We start from the raw sequence: 16,551 nt of genomic DNA, 5'->3' as shown, positions 1-16,551 counted from the left end.
CAGGCATCCAGGCTTCAGAAGAAGGAGGACAAAGATGGCCGAAAGAGGAGGCACCTGACCCGGAGAACGGAGACACCCATCCGACCAGTCTGCATCGAACCGACCGTTTAGGTAAGTATTGGGCTGCTTTCATACGTTTTTTTAACATGCGTCATGAACGTTTTTTTAACGCAAAAACGGATCCAGTGCAAATGCGTTTTCATTTCAATGCATTTGCAATGGACTCGCGTTAACATGCGTTCACATGCGTTTGCGTGCGTTATAGTGAGGATCCAGCGAGTTGCAGTTTTTTAACATTTTCCAAAAACGCTACTTGTAGCGTTTTTGAGCTGCGTCCAAATACTGCAAATTCCTGGATCCTGACTAAACAGCACGCAAACGCATGTGAGCGCTGGCATGCTGACAGACAGGATCCTGCTTGCTCTACTGAGCATGCCCAGAAACCAGCCTCCGTGATCAGTGTCTCTCTCCCCCTCCCTCCCTCTCCTCCCATCTCTCTCCCCTGTCTCTCCTCCCTCTCTCTCTGTCTCTCCCCCACTTGAGAGCTGCGGACGCTCGTAACCAAGATAAATATCAGGCATCCAAGCAAGTTACCCGATGTTTACCTTGGTTACGATCCTCTGCAGCTGTGATATGCCGGCTCCCAGTCTGTCCCATTCAGTTCCCCTCACTCCCGATCACATGACTCCAATGCCCGCCCCTAAACATCCAGTGACAGGATCCTGCAAAATAACATGCGTTTGCATGCATTTTTTTGCTGTAAAAGCAGGATCCGCTTTTACAGCAAAAAAACGTTCATGACGCATGTTAAAAAAACGTAGTGTGAAAGCAGCCTTATAAAATCATTTCTACGTTTTGCAATGCGGCCTGGGCTCTTATATACAATATGTTAGAATTCTGTATATAAGAGCTCAGTGGTGGTGGCCGCAGCTTATAGTCACCAAATCTGGTGACAGGTTCCCTTTAAAGCCTTCATGCCTTTGATCAGTGCCTTGTCTTCATCTCATGCCCATAATAGAGGCATAAGCAATGCTGTGGAAAATCAGCTGCCCCCTCCAGCGCATGCTGATCTATTTCACATCAATTGAAAGCGCAGAGAATCAGAAGAGGCCAAACGGAGAGTAGTACGCTGTGTGCCCAAGTTGCGTTATTACACTTTATGCATTTTTAAGTGCAGGTTTGTCACAAAATCTGGAGGGAATCCCGAAGTGTCAGCACACATTGCTTATTTGTGACTTGCAAATTTGGTACAGAAAATATTCTACAGCATGTCGATTCTTTCAGCGTTTTTCATCTATTGACTTCAATGAAGTCAGTCAAAAATTCGAAAAAGAAACGCAGATATAAAAAGGATTGTGAAGTTGCGGTGTTTTGTAGCATTTTTGGACAGTAGTGAATACTATAAATATAGATAAAAATCTACTTGACCTCACTGTCATTATAAGTGTCAAATAGCCTCTGGGCATCCCTGGGGCACATTCATATGATAACTTTTCTCAGCCATTGTTACGGATGTATTGGGCTACTTTCACACTTGCGTTGGACAGTTTCAGTTGCTATCTGCAGCCTTGAGGAATTACGGTAACCGTTGCAGGAAACAGTTTTATTCCTCAGACTTCTATTAGCTACGGATAGCAACAGATGGTCTTGCGTTGCATCCGCTGCACGACGCAGCGTTTTTATTTTGACGCTGCATCGGGCAGAAGGAACGCTGCATGTAGCGTTTTTTGTGTCATTAAAAAAGCGCACCTTGACGGATTCCGTTGGAATCCGCCACGGTGTTTAATGATTGTCTATGGTGGCAGATTCCACCGCTATGCGCCAAGCGGCGGAATCCGCTGACTGATTTCGTCACGTTCTACTGCGCATGCTCAGCATGTCCAGCTGAACAATCAAAATAGTTTAAAATCACTTCTGGTCTATCTCCCCCCTCGCTCAAACTCACTGATCACGGGCGCGACGCTGCACAGTTGTCAAAGCTCCGGCGGCTTTTCTTTTAAAAAAGGCAGCCGCTCATTATTCCATCTAGTATTCACTGCTTCCCCCGCCCACCGGCGCCTATGATAGCGTGTGGGCGGGTCTGACTGCAACCAGAGTGACAGCTGTCTCAATGCAACCAACCAATCACAGCCGCCAGTGGGCGGGTCTATATCGTGCAGTACAATAAATAATTTAAAAAAACAACGTGCAGTCCCCCCAATTTTGATACCAGCCAAGGTAAAGCCACACGGCTGAAGGCTGGTATTCTCAGGATGGGGAGCCCCACGTTATGGGGAGCCCTCCAGCCTAAAAATATCAGCCAGCAGACGCCCAGAATTGCCGCATCCATTAGATGCAACAGTCCCGGGACTCTACCCAGCTCATCCAGAATTGCCCTGGTGCGGTGGCAATTGAGGTAATAAGGAGTTAATGGCAGCCCATAGCTGCCACTAAATCTTAGGTTAATCATGGCAGGCGTCTATGAGACACATTTCATGATTAGCCTGTAAGTGAAAGTAAATAAACTCATACAACCGAAAAAATCCTTTATTTGGAATAAAAGACAAAAAAAAACCCTCTTTCACCACTTTATTAAAATCCCCAAATACCCCTCCAAGTCGGGCGTAATCCCCACGAGGTCCCGCAACGCATCTTGCTCTACTACATGAAGCTGACAGAAGCGGCTGTATAACCCAGCCGCGCGCTGTGAGCTCCATGAAGCAACTAAAGTGAGTGGCGCTGTCAGCGGGAACGTCTCTGAGGTAATGCCTGTGTGTGTGCGATGAAGATGGGTGCGGTAGTGCCTGCGTGTGCGGTGATGATGTGGGCGGTAGTGTCTGGGTGTGTGTGGTTAAGATGAGGGCTGTAGTGTCGGGATGTGTGCGGTGAAGATGAGGGCTGTAGTGTCGGGATGTGTGCGGTGAAGAGTAGGGCTGTAGTGTCGGGATGTGTGCGGTGAAGAGTAGGGCTGTAGTGTCGGGATGTGTGCAGTGAAGAGGAGGGCTGTAGTGTCGGGATGTGTGCGGTGAAGAGGAGGGCTGTAGTGTCGGGATGTGTGTGGTGAAGAGGAGGGCTGTAGTGTCGGGATGTGTGCGGTGAAGAGGAGGGCTGTAGTGTCGAGATGTGTGCGGTAAATATGAGGGCTGTAGTGTCAGGATGTGTGCGGTGAAGATGATGGCTGTAGTGTCGGGATGTGTGCGGTAAATATGGGGGCTGTAGTGTCGGGATGTGTGCGGTGAAGAGGAGGGCTGTAGTGTCGGGATGTGTGCAGTGAAGATGAGGGCTGTAGTGTCGGGATGTGTGCGGTAAATATGAGGGCTGTAGTGTCGGGATGTGTGCGGTGAAGATGAGGGCTGTAGTGTCGGGATGTGTGCGGTGAAGATGAGGGCTGTAGTGTCGGGATGTTTGCGGTGAAGAGGAGGGCTGTAGTGTCGGGATGTGTGCGGTGAAGAGGAGGGCTGTAGTGTCGGGATGTGTGCGGTGAAGATGAGGGCTGTAGTGTCGGGATGTGTGCGGTGAAGATGAGGGCTGTAGTGTCGGGATGTGTGCGGTGAAGAGGAGGGCTGTAGTGTCGGGATGTTTGCGGTGAAGAGGAGGGCTGTAGTGTCGGGATGTGTGCGGTGAAGAGGAGGGCTGTAGTGTCGGGATGTGTGCGGTGAAGAGGAGGGCTGGATGTTTGCGGTGAAGAGGAGGGCTGTAGTGTCGGGATGTGTGCGGTGAAGAGGAGGGCTGTAGTGTTGGAATGTTTGCGGTGAAGAGGAGGGCTGTAGTGTCGGGATGTGTGCGGTGAAGAGGAGGGCTGGATGTTTGCGGTGAAGAGGAGGGCTGTAGTGTCGGGATGTTTGCGGTGAAGAGGAGGGCTGTAGTGTCAGGATGTGTGCGGTGAAGAGGAGGATTGTAGTGTCGGGATGTGTGCGGTGAAGATGAGGGCTCTTTGCTAAAGAAAACTTAACGCAACCCGTTATTTCACTGGAATCCGTTGTCTTTATCACACTTTTTGCAAGGCATCAGTCACATGCGTTACACAACGCATTGTGCCAGATGCCTTTCAACGCAAGTGTGAAAGTAGCCTTAAAGATATTATAATGGTTGTGTGTTATATGATTTTCCACCTCAGTCTCCTCATTTGTTTGCACTGGCTTAGGCTAAGTTCACATTTCCGCTAAAATCTATCAGTCACAATCCGCTGCTCTTGTAAACAACGGAATCCGTTTAGCGGATTCCGCTGCTCCCATAGACTTGTATGAGCAGCGGATTGTGACTGATGATGCTGCGTTGCACCCTCCGCCCGACTGATCAGTCGTGGAACGACTGACCGCCGGGCGGGGGGAACGCAGCATGTAACGTTTTTTGAGCAGCGAGATCCGTCGGATTTCGCTGCGCATGCTCTCTGGCTCCCTGCACACGTCACCAGCTTTGGTTGGTTACCCGATATTTACCCTGGTTACGGTGCAAGGAGCCAGAGCTAAGCGGTGTAGGCCCGTAACCAAGGTAAATATCGGGTAACCAAGGTAAACATCGGGTGCTTTGCTGTTACCCGATATTTAGGCTGGTTACGTGTGCAGGGAGGCCGACACTCCCCCGCTCGGCCCCGCCCCCTCCCGCACATGTATGTACACACACACACACACACACACACACACACACACACACCTGTCCCCAGCCATGCAGACAAGCACTGCCACTGACACCCTCGTCTGGCCCCGCCCCCTGCTCGGCTCCGCCCCCTCCTGCACTTTGCATGTGCACACACACACATACATACATACATACATACATACATACATGCACATACACACACTCACTCACACATACACTCACCTGTCCCCAGCCATGCAGACCGCAGCACTTCCACTGACATCCTCAGCGCCTGCCCCGCCCCCCGCTCGGCTCTGCCCCCTCCCGCATTCAGCACGTGTGTATACACACACACACACACACACACATACACACACACACACACACACACTCTCTCACTCACTCACTCACTCACTCACCTGTCCTGCAGTCCCTGCGGCACTGACGTCCTCAGTGCCACGGCCCCGCTCGGCTCCCCCCCCGAACTCCGCCCCCCGCACACAACGGAATCCGACAAAGAATTCTGTTCTTTGTCATCCGTTGTACAGCGTTGAACAGCGCATCAGTCACATGCGTCAAGCGACGCATGTGACTGATACAAATCAACGGAAATGTGAACTTAGCCTTAGTTCTGCCTTTGTGAGACTCGTACTTTCACACCTTGGAGCAATTATTCACACACCCTGTTTACTTTCTTTTGTCTTTTCATATACATATTGAACTATTTACTCTGTGCATCACGACCACCCGTTATTTAAATATTTATATTCTATGTGTGTATACATTTCCATCTTCTATTTATGACCAGTGTGGTGGTTTGATTCAGACAATGTTTTTACATTGTGCCCTAGGTCTGTTTTGCATCCTACACAATCCCCTATTTTCTCCTAAATGGTTTGAATATGTATATCCCTTTGAATTGATGCACCAATAAAGGATTTTTACATTAAACATTGGAGAAGATAGTCTCTTTTCCCTATCAGATCTATAGAGATGAGCGACAGTTGCACTCTCTCTGCGTCGAGCTCTTTTATCTATTACCTATCGGTATAGAGCCAACAAAAAATAAAAAAAAAACCTTTAACAATGATTATTGTAAAAACACTTTCAAATCCTTTGAAAAGTCCTGGAATACATAGTATGTTGAAGGGATTTTTTTTTTTTTTTAAATAAATGGTGAGCCTGGGGCGGCTGCGGGCTGGTACCTTTAGGCTGGGTAGGGCCCAATAACCAAGGACCTTCCAGCTTGATAATACCCGCTCACTGCTGTCTGCTTTCCCTTTGCTGTTTATCAGTAATAAATGCACCACATGTTTTTTCATTTACTTAATCATTAAAAGATCTCCATTAAGCTCCACATTATATGTTGGGGGTGGGGGGGGGGGGCAATTAAATGTCTATATGTACGGTATATGTTTCTCTATAAGTCTGTATGTGTATGTCAGTCTGTCTATAGCTACCTACTATCAATTTCTATAGTATTCATTGGTGTCCAAAAACAAAGTAAAAACACTACAAAACGAGGCAAAAAAAATGCACGTTTTTGTAGTTGCGTTTTTAGTGCCAAGAGATGCAGCAATGGTGCATACATATCTGCACCAAATACGGTATTCTCTTACCCTTAGATATCCTGAGTATACATCAGAATTGTACAGTCTCGCTGCATAGGAGGGGGATCACTTTAAATGTGCCCAATCCTTCGGGAGACCAAACAAATCGTAAGGTCAACTGATCCCACTAAAAGTAGCACGCTCAGGTATCCAGAATCTACGTTTATGAGCATCTTAAAGGGCTTCCTTCTATAAAGCTAATAAGATGGGATACATTTTCTTCATGGTGTTTGTCCAACAACCACCAATCCATGAAAAAAGAGGCAGTGGCAGCCACTGAGACATTAGAAGGGGTTGTCTCATGAAAACAGCCACGATTAAAGAAAAAAAATCTGTCAATTTGTTCTCACTATGAGAACCCGTTTTGCCTAAAACACATTAAGCATCCAAAAAATTCACAGAAGTATCTAAGCTCGGCCAAAACGATCGCAGCTACGGAAGAGATGGCATCCGAGATGGACATGCCATTACGTGACATCCGTATACCTCAATGTACCTTTGACCAATGTACATTTACCAGTTTATCATTCATCGAGGATGGCTTTAAATTTTATGTTCAAAATCTAAAATAAATGGCTCACAGACTGACCATAGGTTAATAGGAAATTTTTCTATGGCCCCAATACCAATGAAAAGCTATTGCTGAACTCAAAGCACAGTACCATTAACAGAAAAATGACATTTTCCCAAGAAGTTATTTATTATGTTATAAGGATCGCCGAGGTTGAAGAGCAGAGCAAGTCATTTTAAATCAATGTTTTCCAGGTCGGCCTCTCACCCCTTTGTGCCTTTATAATAAAAGTAGTATCCAACAACTGTTCTTAAAGAGTAACACTTCACCAGATTTCCTCCTTTACATGTAACAGCAGAAGCATAAAACCCACATTACATACACAGAACATGCTTGCACTTGAGGCTTCAGTTTGTTTTCATTAAAGGGCATTTAAAAAAAAAAAAAAATCTGACTGGAAAATGGATTTGAAACCTATCTACACAGTTGAAACCATAGGTTTACATACATTATCTAAAAAGACACATCTGCATATTTTTTCTCATTATCTGACAAGAAATCAAAATGAACCTTTTCAGTTTTAGGACAATTAGGAACCAAAATTATTCAGAGTTGCCAAATACCAGAATAATGAGAGGGAGAATGTTATAAAAATGCCTTAAAACATTCTGCAAAGTAAAAAATGTACATACATTTCATTAGTATTTGGTACCATTGTCCTTAAACTGTATGACTTTTGGATCTCCTTCCACAAGCTTCTCACAATAGTTGGTAGGAATTTGGGCCCATTCCTCCTGACAGAAATGGTGTAACTGAGCCATGGTTGCAGGTCCCATTGCTTGCACTGGCCTTTTCAGCTTTGCCCATAAATTCTCAATAGGACTGAGATCAGGGCTTTGTGATGGCCACTCCAAAACATTGACGCATCTTTAAGCCACTTTGTAACCAGTTTGGCAGTATGCTTCGGGTCATTGTCCATTTGGAAGACCCATTTCCACCCAAGCTTTAAGTTCATGGCTGATGTCTTGAGATGTTGCTTCAGTATTACCACATAATCTTCTTTCCTCATGATGCTATCTATTTTGTGAAGTGCCCCAGTCCCTCCTGCAGCAAAACAACCCCACAACACGATACTGCCACCTCCGTGTTTCACAGTTGCGTTGGTGTTCTTAGGCTTCAAAACTTCTCAGTTTTAACTCCAAACATAATGATGGTCATTATGCCAAACAGTTGAATTTTAGTTTTGTCAGACCACAGGACGTGTCTCCAAAAATTAAGGTCTTTCTTCCTGTGTGCATTGCAAACATTATCTGGCTTTTCTGGGTTTCTTTTGAAGTAATGGCTCCTTCCTGGCAGAGCGGCCTTTCAGCCCATGTTGACACAATATTCGTTTCACTGTGAATAATGACACAATCTTACTAGCTCTTGCCAGCATCTTCACAAGGTCATTTGCGTTTGTTCTTGGTTTGAGATGCACATGACCAAAGCACATTCCTCTCTTGTACACACAACCCTTCTACTTCCTGAGCGGTATGATGGCTGGACATTCCCATCCCGTTTGTCCTTGCGTATAATTGTTTGTACAGCTGAACAAGGCTCCTTCAGGTATCTGGAATTTGCACTCAAGGATGAGCCAGACTTGTGCAAGTCCACAATGCTCTTCCTGAGATCTTGGTGATTTTATTTGACTTTCCAGTGATGCTACACAAAGAAGCAGTGTGTTTCAGGTGTGCATTAAAATATATCCACATGTGTGTCTAATTAACTCAGATGTTGTCAATAAACCAATCAGAAGCTTCCAAAGACATGACATCATATGGGCTTTACCATATTGTTTAAAGGCTTAGTATTCTTAGTGTATGTAAACTAGACTTTGCAAAAAGTAATAAAAATGCCTTCATACATTCTCTCATTCTGGCATTTGGCAAAAGTAAATAATTTTGGTTCCTAAATGATCTAAAACAGGAAAAGTTTATTCTGATTTCATGTCAGAGAGTGAGAAAAACATGCAGATGTGTTTTGTTAGATAGTGTATGTAAACTTCTGCGTTCAACTGTATATACTTACTCTTACTCCAGTCTGTGACATGTGGCTCTTAATGAATCCAGTGTTTCTGACACTGCCATGCCACCTCATCAAGAATGGTGTGATCAAGGGACTGTCTTTCTGCTCTTCCCTACTTCTCCAGTAGGCACAGCATGCAAAACTCACTTGGGTGCTTCAACATCTCAGTCACAGATGGCACCTTCCACAGAAACAGAGGACTAACAACCTCAATGGTAATCCCAGCAGCCCCTTGTCCTTATCCCCCCAGTAGTGATTACAGCAGAGTCACTGAGATACTTTCTTTGCTGGCTGTAAACGTCATCCTATTACCAGCAAATGGATCTATAGGTTCCTTACTGTGTTAGTTGCTACAAGTGTAGTGAACATGAACAGCATACGGCATTGCCATAATATGACATGGACACTAGCTGAGAAATTGTTGTCGCCATGTAGCCTAATAGGAATTGGAACAAAAGGAGAAAAAAAAACGTTTTCTGTATTGCGGTGATATGTAATACATAAAACACAGCATTAACCGAACCCTAAAAGGAGGTACAGAGGCATTTAGTCTCTTGACACATAGGTATCATGAAAGAGGCAAAGTCCACCACTGACCGCTCAGAGACAACCCATCAGGTTGAATGGCACAAAGGATATATGTGAAGGCACGTCATATCTCACAGCTCTCCATTATGTAAAGATCAGAATCAGAGACTGAGTCATCAACTATTGCTGCTAACAATCATCACTGGCTGTGAAGACCGATAACCTGGGGACAGCATTATTATTAGCTGTAATTGGACCATTCTATCATGGCAACAACCCATCCTCTATTGAACAGACTTCTAAAAAAGTGCGCCCTTCACATACTGAAAAGTACTTTTACCTGATTTTGGCCTTTTTCAATGTGATTGTGACAAAAAAAAAAAAAAACATCTGAAAATGGAGAGGTAAAATATAATCTTTGTACCGTGTTAGCCAGTAGAGATAAAAAATTGTTTAAAAGAACTGAAGTCCTCAGTGGTCGATACCTTTTAATGGCTAACTGAAAAGATGGTAATAGCAGCTTTCCAGACTACTCAGGTCTCTTCTTCAGAGTTTGTGTTATATTGAGCCTGAAGAAGAGACCTGAGTAGTCTGGAAAGCTGTTATTACCATCTTTTCAGTTAGCCATTAAAAGGTATCAACTACTGAGGACTTCAGTTCTTTTAAACAATTTTTTGAAAATGGGGAATCATTATCCAACAACTGAGCAGACAAAACATTCCAATGTGACCCAAAGACTAATATATTACAGCCGTTTCCACATTTATAACACAAGTTCCCAATGTACAGGGGCTGGCCATAAGGCACGGGTTTATTGGAAAAAAGAAAAATAGTAGATGTGTTTCCTCGAGTAAGCAAATCCTGGGTTACAATTCCATAACTCTGCCCCCAGCAGCTTTACCATGCAGGTTTTACCGATTAAAATGAATGGCCCTGGTTTTCATGGCTTCAGATGGAAGCCCCAAAGACCGTATGGTTAAAACGTCATGTGAACTTAAACTCACAAGTTTGCCAAAATATTTGTATGGACTTCCCCACCTGAGTGGTAACGCTTCTACAACAGGACTAAAACACACAATAATCTAATGTTGGTATTCAGATTAAAGAAGCTCAAGAAATCAAGATCGTAAAATATACTTTTTACTGAAAATATTTTTAAAATGTATTTTAATTCCACAGTATAGTAGCCAAGGACACGGAGAAAAGGTCATACATATGTTATTAACATCAGCATTAAACATTATCCCATCACAATAGTGAATCTCATATCAGTTCCTAGAATATATAAACACATATGGTACACATCATAGCAACCATGAAATTCTAGTGCTAAACAGCTGTTACGTATCTCCTCAATATAATCTTTTTAAGATATATTTATGCTGCTAATAACAGTTATCACAATCGCTAGCCATAAAATATATCAATAGTGCACATTCTGTCATTGAAGCAAATTGCTAACTAAAGTACTTAAAGTGCTATGTAGAGTAATGTGGGACTTTTAGTTCCTCAATTAAATCTGCATAATAATCCCCATGACTAGCAATTCCTCCACCTGTTTTTTATGCATTATGCCAATTACAAAAAAGTGTATTGTTAATATATATTATACTACATTAAAGCAAATTAATGATTGGGATATTCAAAGTGCTATGTACTATGTGTTAGTATGGGACTTGTAGTTCCTCAGTTATATCTATTGCACAGTAATTATGTGGCAGATAATTCCTACACTTACTCATTATGTATAGTGAAGTTGCTGCATTAATGATAATAAATCCACATGTCTACTGCAGTAGATAAACCGCTGATGTGCTACTTACTGGAGACCAAATATCCACGTCCTTCAACCCCAACACGTGTTTCGCCACTTCTTTGGGGGGCGTAGAAGAAGAAGTGGCGAAACACGTGTTGGGGTTGAAGGACGTGGATATTTGGTCTCCAGTAAGTAGCACATCAGCGGTTTATCTACTGCAGTAGACATGTGGATTTATTATCATTAATGCAGGAACTTTGCTATACATAATGAGTAAGTGTAGGAATTATCTGCCACATAATTACTGTGCAATAGATATAACTGAGGAACTACACATTGTGGAATTAAAATAAATTTTAAAAATATTTTCAATAAAAAGTATAATTTTACTATCTTGAGCTTCCTTAATCTGAATACCAACATCAGATACTTGTGTCTTTAGTACTGTTGTAGAAGTTTTACCACTCAAAAACTGCATCTCTTGGCAGGAAAACCAATGGAAAAAAAAACACAAACAATTGACATGTTAATTGTTTGGTGCCGTTTTTCTCTGCACTAAAACTTGCAACGTGTACACAGCACTTCAGGATTCTCAGACTTTGCTGGGATGCGTTTTCACTTGCAGATTATTTAAGATCTGCAAAAAAAAACCAAACTATTTTTTGTAAAAAAAAAAAAAAAAAAATACAACACTGCCTCTATCATGTTTTACAGAGGATCTTGTGTGCTTTGGCGCATGAGCCGTTCCAAGCCTTCTCCATACTTTCTTCTTCCCATCAGTCTAGTACAGGGTGATCTTCGTTTCATCTGTCCAAAGAATGATTTTCCAGAACTGGGCTGGCTTCTTTAGGTGATTAGTTTTGCCAAGTCAAATCTAACCTTTGTATTTTTAAGGCTGATTAATGGTTTGCACCTTGTGGTGAAGCATCTGTATTTGCTCTCATGAAGCCTATTCTTCATGGAAGACTTAAGGCCCCGTCACACTAAGCAACATCGCTAGCAACATCGCTGCTAACGAACAACTTTTGTGACGTTGCTAGCGATGTTGCTGTGTGTGACATCCAGCAACAACCTGGCCCCTGCTGTGAGGTCGTTGGTTGTTGCTGAATGTCCTGGGCCATTTTTTAGTTGTTGCTGTCCCGCTGTGAAGCACAGATCGCTGTGTGTGACAGCGAGACAGCAACAACTAAATGTGTAGGCAGCAGGAGCCGGCTTCTGCAGAGGCTGGTAACCAATGTAAACATCGGGTAACCAAGAAGCCCTGTCCTTGGTTACCCGATATTTACCTTTGATACCAGCCTCAGCCGCTCTCACTGTCAGTGCCGGCTCCTGCTCTGTAAACATGTAGCTGCAGGACACATCGGGTTAATTAACCTGATGTGTGCTGTAGCTAGGAGAGCAAGGAGCCAGCGCTAAGCAGTGTGCGCTGCTCCCTGCTCTGTGCACATTAGCTGCAGCACACATCAGGTAATTAACCCGATGTGTGCTGTAACTAGGAGAGCAGGGAGCCAGCGCTAAGCGGTGTGCGCTGCTCCCTGCTCTGTGCACATTAGCTGCAGCACACATCAGGTAATTAACCCGATGTGTGCTGTAACTAGGAGAGCAAGGAGCCAGCGCTCTGTGTGCGCTGCTCCCTGCTCTCTGCACGTGTGGCTGGACACTGGTTGCTGGTGAGCTCACCAGCAACTCGTGTAGCCACGCTCCAGCGATCCCTGCCAGGTCAGGTTGCTGGTGGGATCGCTGGAGCGTCGCAGTGTGACAGCTCACCAGCAACCTCCTAGCAACTTACCAGCGATCCCTATCGTTGTTGGGATCGCTGGTAAGTTGCTTAGTGTGACTGGACCTTTAGATACTGAAACACCAACTTCTTGGAGTGTGTTCTTCACTTGGGTTGATGTTTAGAAGGTTTCTTCACCATGGAAAGGATTCTGAGATCATCTACCACTGTTGTCTCCCATGTACATCCATGTCTTTTTTTTTATTTTAAAAGCAAACCTGTTGTGCAGAATGTAGCAAACTGTTGATTTGACCACTCAACATTTCTGCTATATTTTAATTCTTTTTTTTTTCGGCCTAATGATATTCTGTTTCTCTTCCATTGAGAGCCTTTTGATCACATGTGGGTTCACAGCAACATCTTCCAAATGCAAATGTCACGCCTGGAATCAGCTACAGACCTTTCACCTGCTTAATTGATGATGGATTAATGAAGGAATAGCCCATTAAAAAGCTTTTGTGATCATTTTTCAATTACATTTGTTCCCTTGAAAAAGTGGCAGTGGCATTCTTCGGCTATGTGTCCACGGTAGACTGTTGCTGCGGATTTTTCTGCATGAGATCCGTGACTTTCCCGGCAAATCCGCACCTTTTCAAAGGTGCGGATTTGCCGCGGATTTACCACGGAATTGCCGTGGATTTTGGTGCGGATTTTTTTTTTTTTTCCCAATTCTATAGCCAAAATCCGGATCAAAATCTGCAAAAAAAATTGACATGTTGCAGATTTTTACGGATCAAAATCCGCGGCAAATCCGCAGCATGGGCACAGCATTTCCAAAATGCCATAGAAATGGCTGGGAAGTGCCACTGCTGCAGATTTTCGGAAAATCCGCGGCTTTTCCGCGAGAAATCCGCGGCAAAATCCGCGCATTTTCCGCAGCGTGGACACATGGCCTTACTCCATTTAGGAGGTGAATATTCTGAAATTAATGTTGAGCGTTTGCACTTTAAACCTATATGGATTATATAACAGAATCTTGAATCTTTCGGTAAACAGGTAAAATGCCAAAATTTATCGCTGTCCAAATATTTCTGGACCTAACTTATTGTGTCACAGAATAAACTAATGCTGAAGGCCATAATGCTTTTAAGTGATGTATGTCAGAGTTGTACTTCTTTAGAGGTAATATATAGGGATGATTGAATACCTCAAATATTCGGCTTCGCGACTATTTGCCGAATAGGTCGCTGTTTTTCGACTATTCGTGAATATTCGATGTGCAATGTAAGACTTTGGGAAACCCGAATAACTATTCGGAACTATTCGGGCTTCTCATTGACTTACATTGCGCATCGAATATTCGCATAGCGGCGACCTATGCGTCGGATATTTGCGAAGCCGAATATTTGAGGTACTCGATCATCCCTAGTAATATAGCCGCAATTTACACGAAAACTATAAATAAATGTGTTTGCCATGCGCCAGCCATGGCTATGGGTGCCCTATTGATGCTATCTATATGCCACAAGGCAGTAAAATATCACAGCACAACGACCAAAATGAACAAAGATCCATCAAACTGGAGATTAAACTAAAGAAAACCCTTTTAGTCATTGACCGATTTCCATTTATAAATATGCACAGCCTCTATAGCGGGAACAGAGCCAGTTCTTACACGCACCTCAGACTTGAAAAATCATTCAGTGTTTCGATATTGCAGCAGTAGTAGACACTGCTAAATATAGCAGATCAATGCAATCTTCCATAAACCAAGGAGATCGTGGATGTAATTACGCTCTTTTCAGCCTTTATGATATTCACACACAACAATTTTGGAGATCAGAATGGCTGGAGGTTTTAACATTCAGAAAAAGAGAAAAAAAACAAAAACAAAACATTTATTCCTGGATATCCAGCTACAAGGGGCTGCTGGTAAGTTTTTGGCTTTGTGATTTTTTTGATTCTATGGTAACGAATGTAACATCACATTGCCTTATGTGTTTAATATTTGTTTTCAAAATTTTGTGTTTGTTGCTTATGGCAACAGTGTTCTACGCACACAGGAAAACAAAATGGCGGAGTCTAATGCGATATTCACAGCAGAGGAGCGATAAAAATTTTGTTTCTGCAAGGAAAGTCCGCAAAGGATATTCATGGTGACGTCACAGACATTGGGGGATCAATGTCCTTCATATTCCAGTTAAGAACTGGGTTGCCAAATTTAAAACGGGCCAGTTCAGCACCAATGATGAGGAACGTCCTGGACGACCGAGAGCGGTTGGTGTTCCGGAGATCGATGCTGTGCACAACCCCATACTGGAGAATCAATGAATTTCAGCTAAAGCAACAGCAGACATCATGGGGATTTCCCGTGAACATATTTGTGTCATTATCTATGACATGAGGAAGCTAACTGCAAAGTGGGTCCCCAAATGTTTAACAGATCAGAGAAGCATGCAAGTGAAAACTTCCCAGTCCATTTGTCAGTGTTTCCGGACTGTTAAGAGCTTCCTGGATCGACTGGTCACTATGGATCAGACCTGGGTTTATTTGTATGACCCTGAAAACAAGGAGCAGTCAAAAGAGTGGAAGCACAGTGGTTCTCCTCATCCAAAGAAGTTCAGGGTGCAAAAATCAGCCACTAAGGTGATGGCGTCTGTGTTCTGGGATAAGGAGGGCGTGCTGCTAGTAGACTACCTTCAAAAGGGTTCTACCATCAATGCAAAGTATTACATTGAACTTTTGGACCAATTGAAGGCAGCTCTAAAGGCTAAAAGGTGCGTCAAGCTGTCCAAAGGAATCTTATTGCTGCAAGACAACGCCTCCGCTTACACTGCACAAGCAACCACAGCAAAACTGGCAGAGCTGGGCTTTCAGCTGGTTGACCACCCACCTTAGGCTGCTTTCACACTACTTTTTATAACATGCGTCATGAACACTTTAACGTTTTCATTTCAATGCATTTGCAATGGACTCGCGTTCACATGCGTTTGCGTGCGTTATAGTGAGGATCCAGCGACTTAGTTTTTTTTAACTTTTTTCAAAAACGCTACTTGTAGCGTTTTTGAGCTGCGTCCAAATACTGTTTTTCACTGGATCCTAACTATACTGCACGCAAACGCATGTGAACACTGGCATGCTGACAGACAGGATCCTGCTTGCTCTACTGAGCATGCCCAGAAACCAGCCTGGCGTGATCAGTCTCTCTCTCCCCCCGCCTGAGAGCAGCGGACGCTCGTAACCAAGGTAAATATCGGGTAACCAAGAAAAGCGCTTCGCTTAGTTACCTGATGTTTACCTTGGTTACGTGTGCAGGCAGCCCCACTCCTAGCAGCTATGGACGCTCGTAACCAAGGTAAATATCGGGTATCCAAGCAAAGCACTTTGCTTAGTTACCCAATGTTTAGCTTGGTTACCAGCGTCTGCAGCTGTCAGATGCCGGCTCCCAGTCTATCACGTTCAGTTTCCCTCACTCCCGATCACATGACTTCAATGCCAGCCCATAAACTTCAAGCGGCAGGATCCTGCAAAATAACATGCGTTTGCATGCGTTTTTCTTTGTAAAAACAGGATCCACTTTTACAGCAAAACAACGTTCATGACGCATCCTAAAAAATAAAAACAGTGTGAAAGCAGCTCTATTCACCAAATCTAGCTCCCTCCAGCTATCATCTGTTTCCAAACCTGAAGAAACACCTCAAAGGTACCAAATTTCACACAATTTCTGATGCCATGGCTGCTATGGATGCCTGGTTTGAAGCACAATTGAAATCTTTTTTGCTAGGCTTACAAAACTTTTTCTGGGTAA

General features: G+C 43.7%; 1 protein-coding gene across 2 annotated transcripts in view; it reads right to left on the bottom strand.

Moving 5' to 3' along the window:
• ADAM10 (ADAM metallopeptidase domain 10) overlaps positions 1-16,551 on the bottom strand; it is a 271,656-nt gene that overhangs the window by 72,880 nt on the left and 182,225 nt on the right. The window lies entirely within an intron of this gene.

Source organism: Anomaloglossus baeobatrachus, chromosome 4 (genome assembly GCF_048569485.1).
Source record: "Anomaloglossus baeobatrachus isolate aAnoBae1 chromosome 4, aAnoBae1.hap1, whole genome shotgun sequence".
NCBI lineage: Eukaryota > Metazoa > Chordata > Amphibia > Anura > Aromobatidae > Anomaloglossus > Anomaloglossus baeobatrachus.
This window is presented reverse-complemented; position numbering and strand designations above follow the sequence as displayed.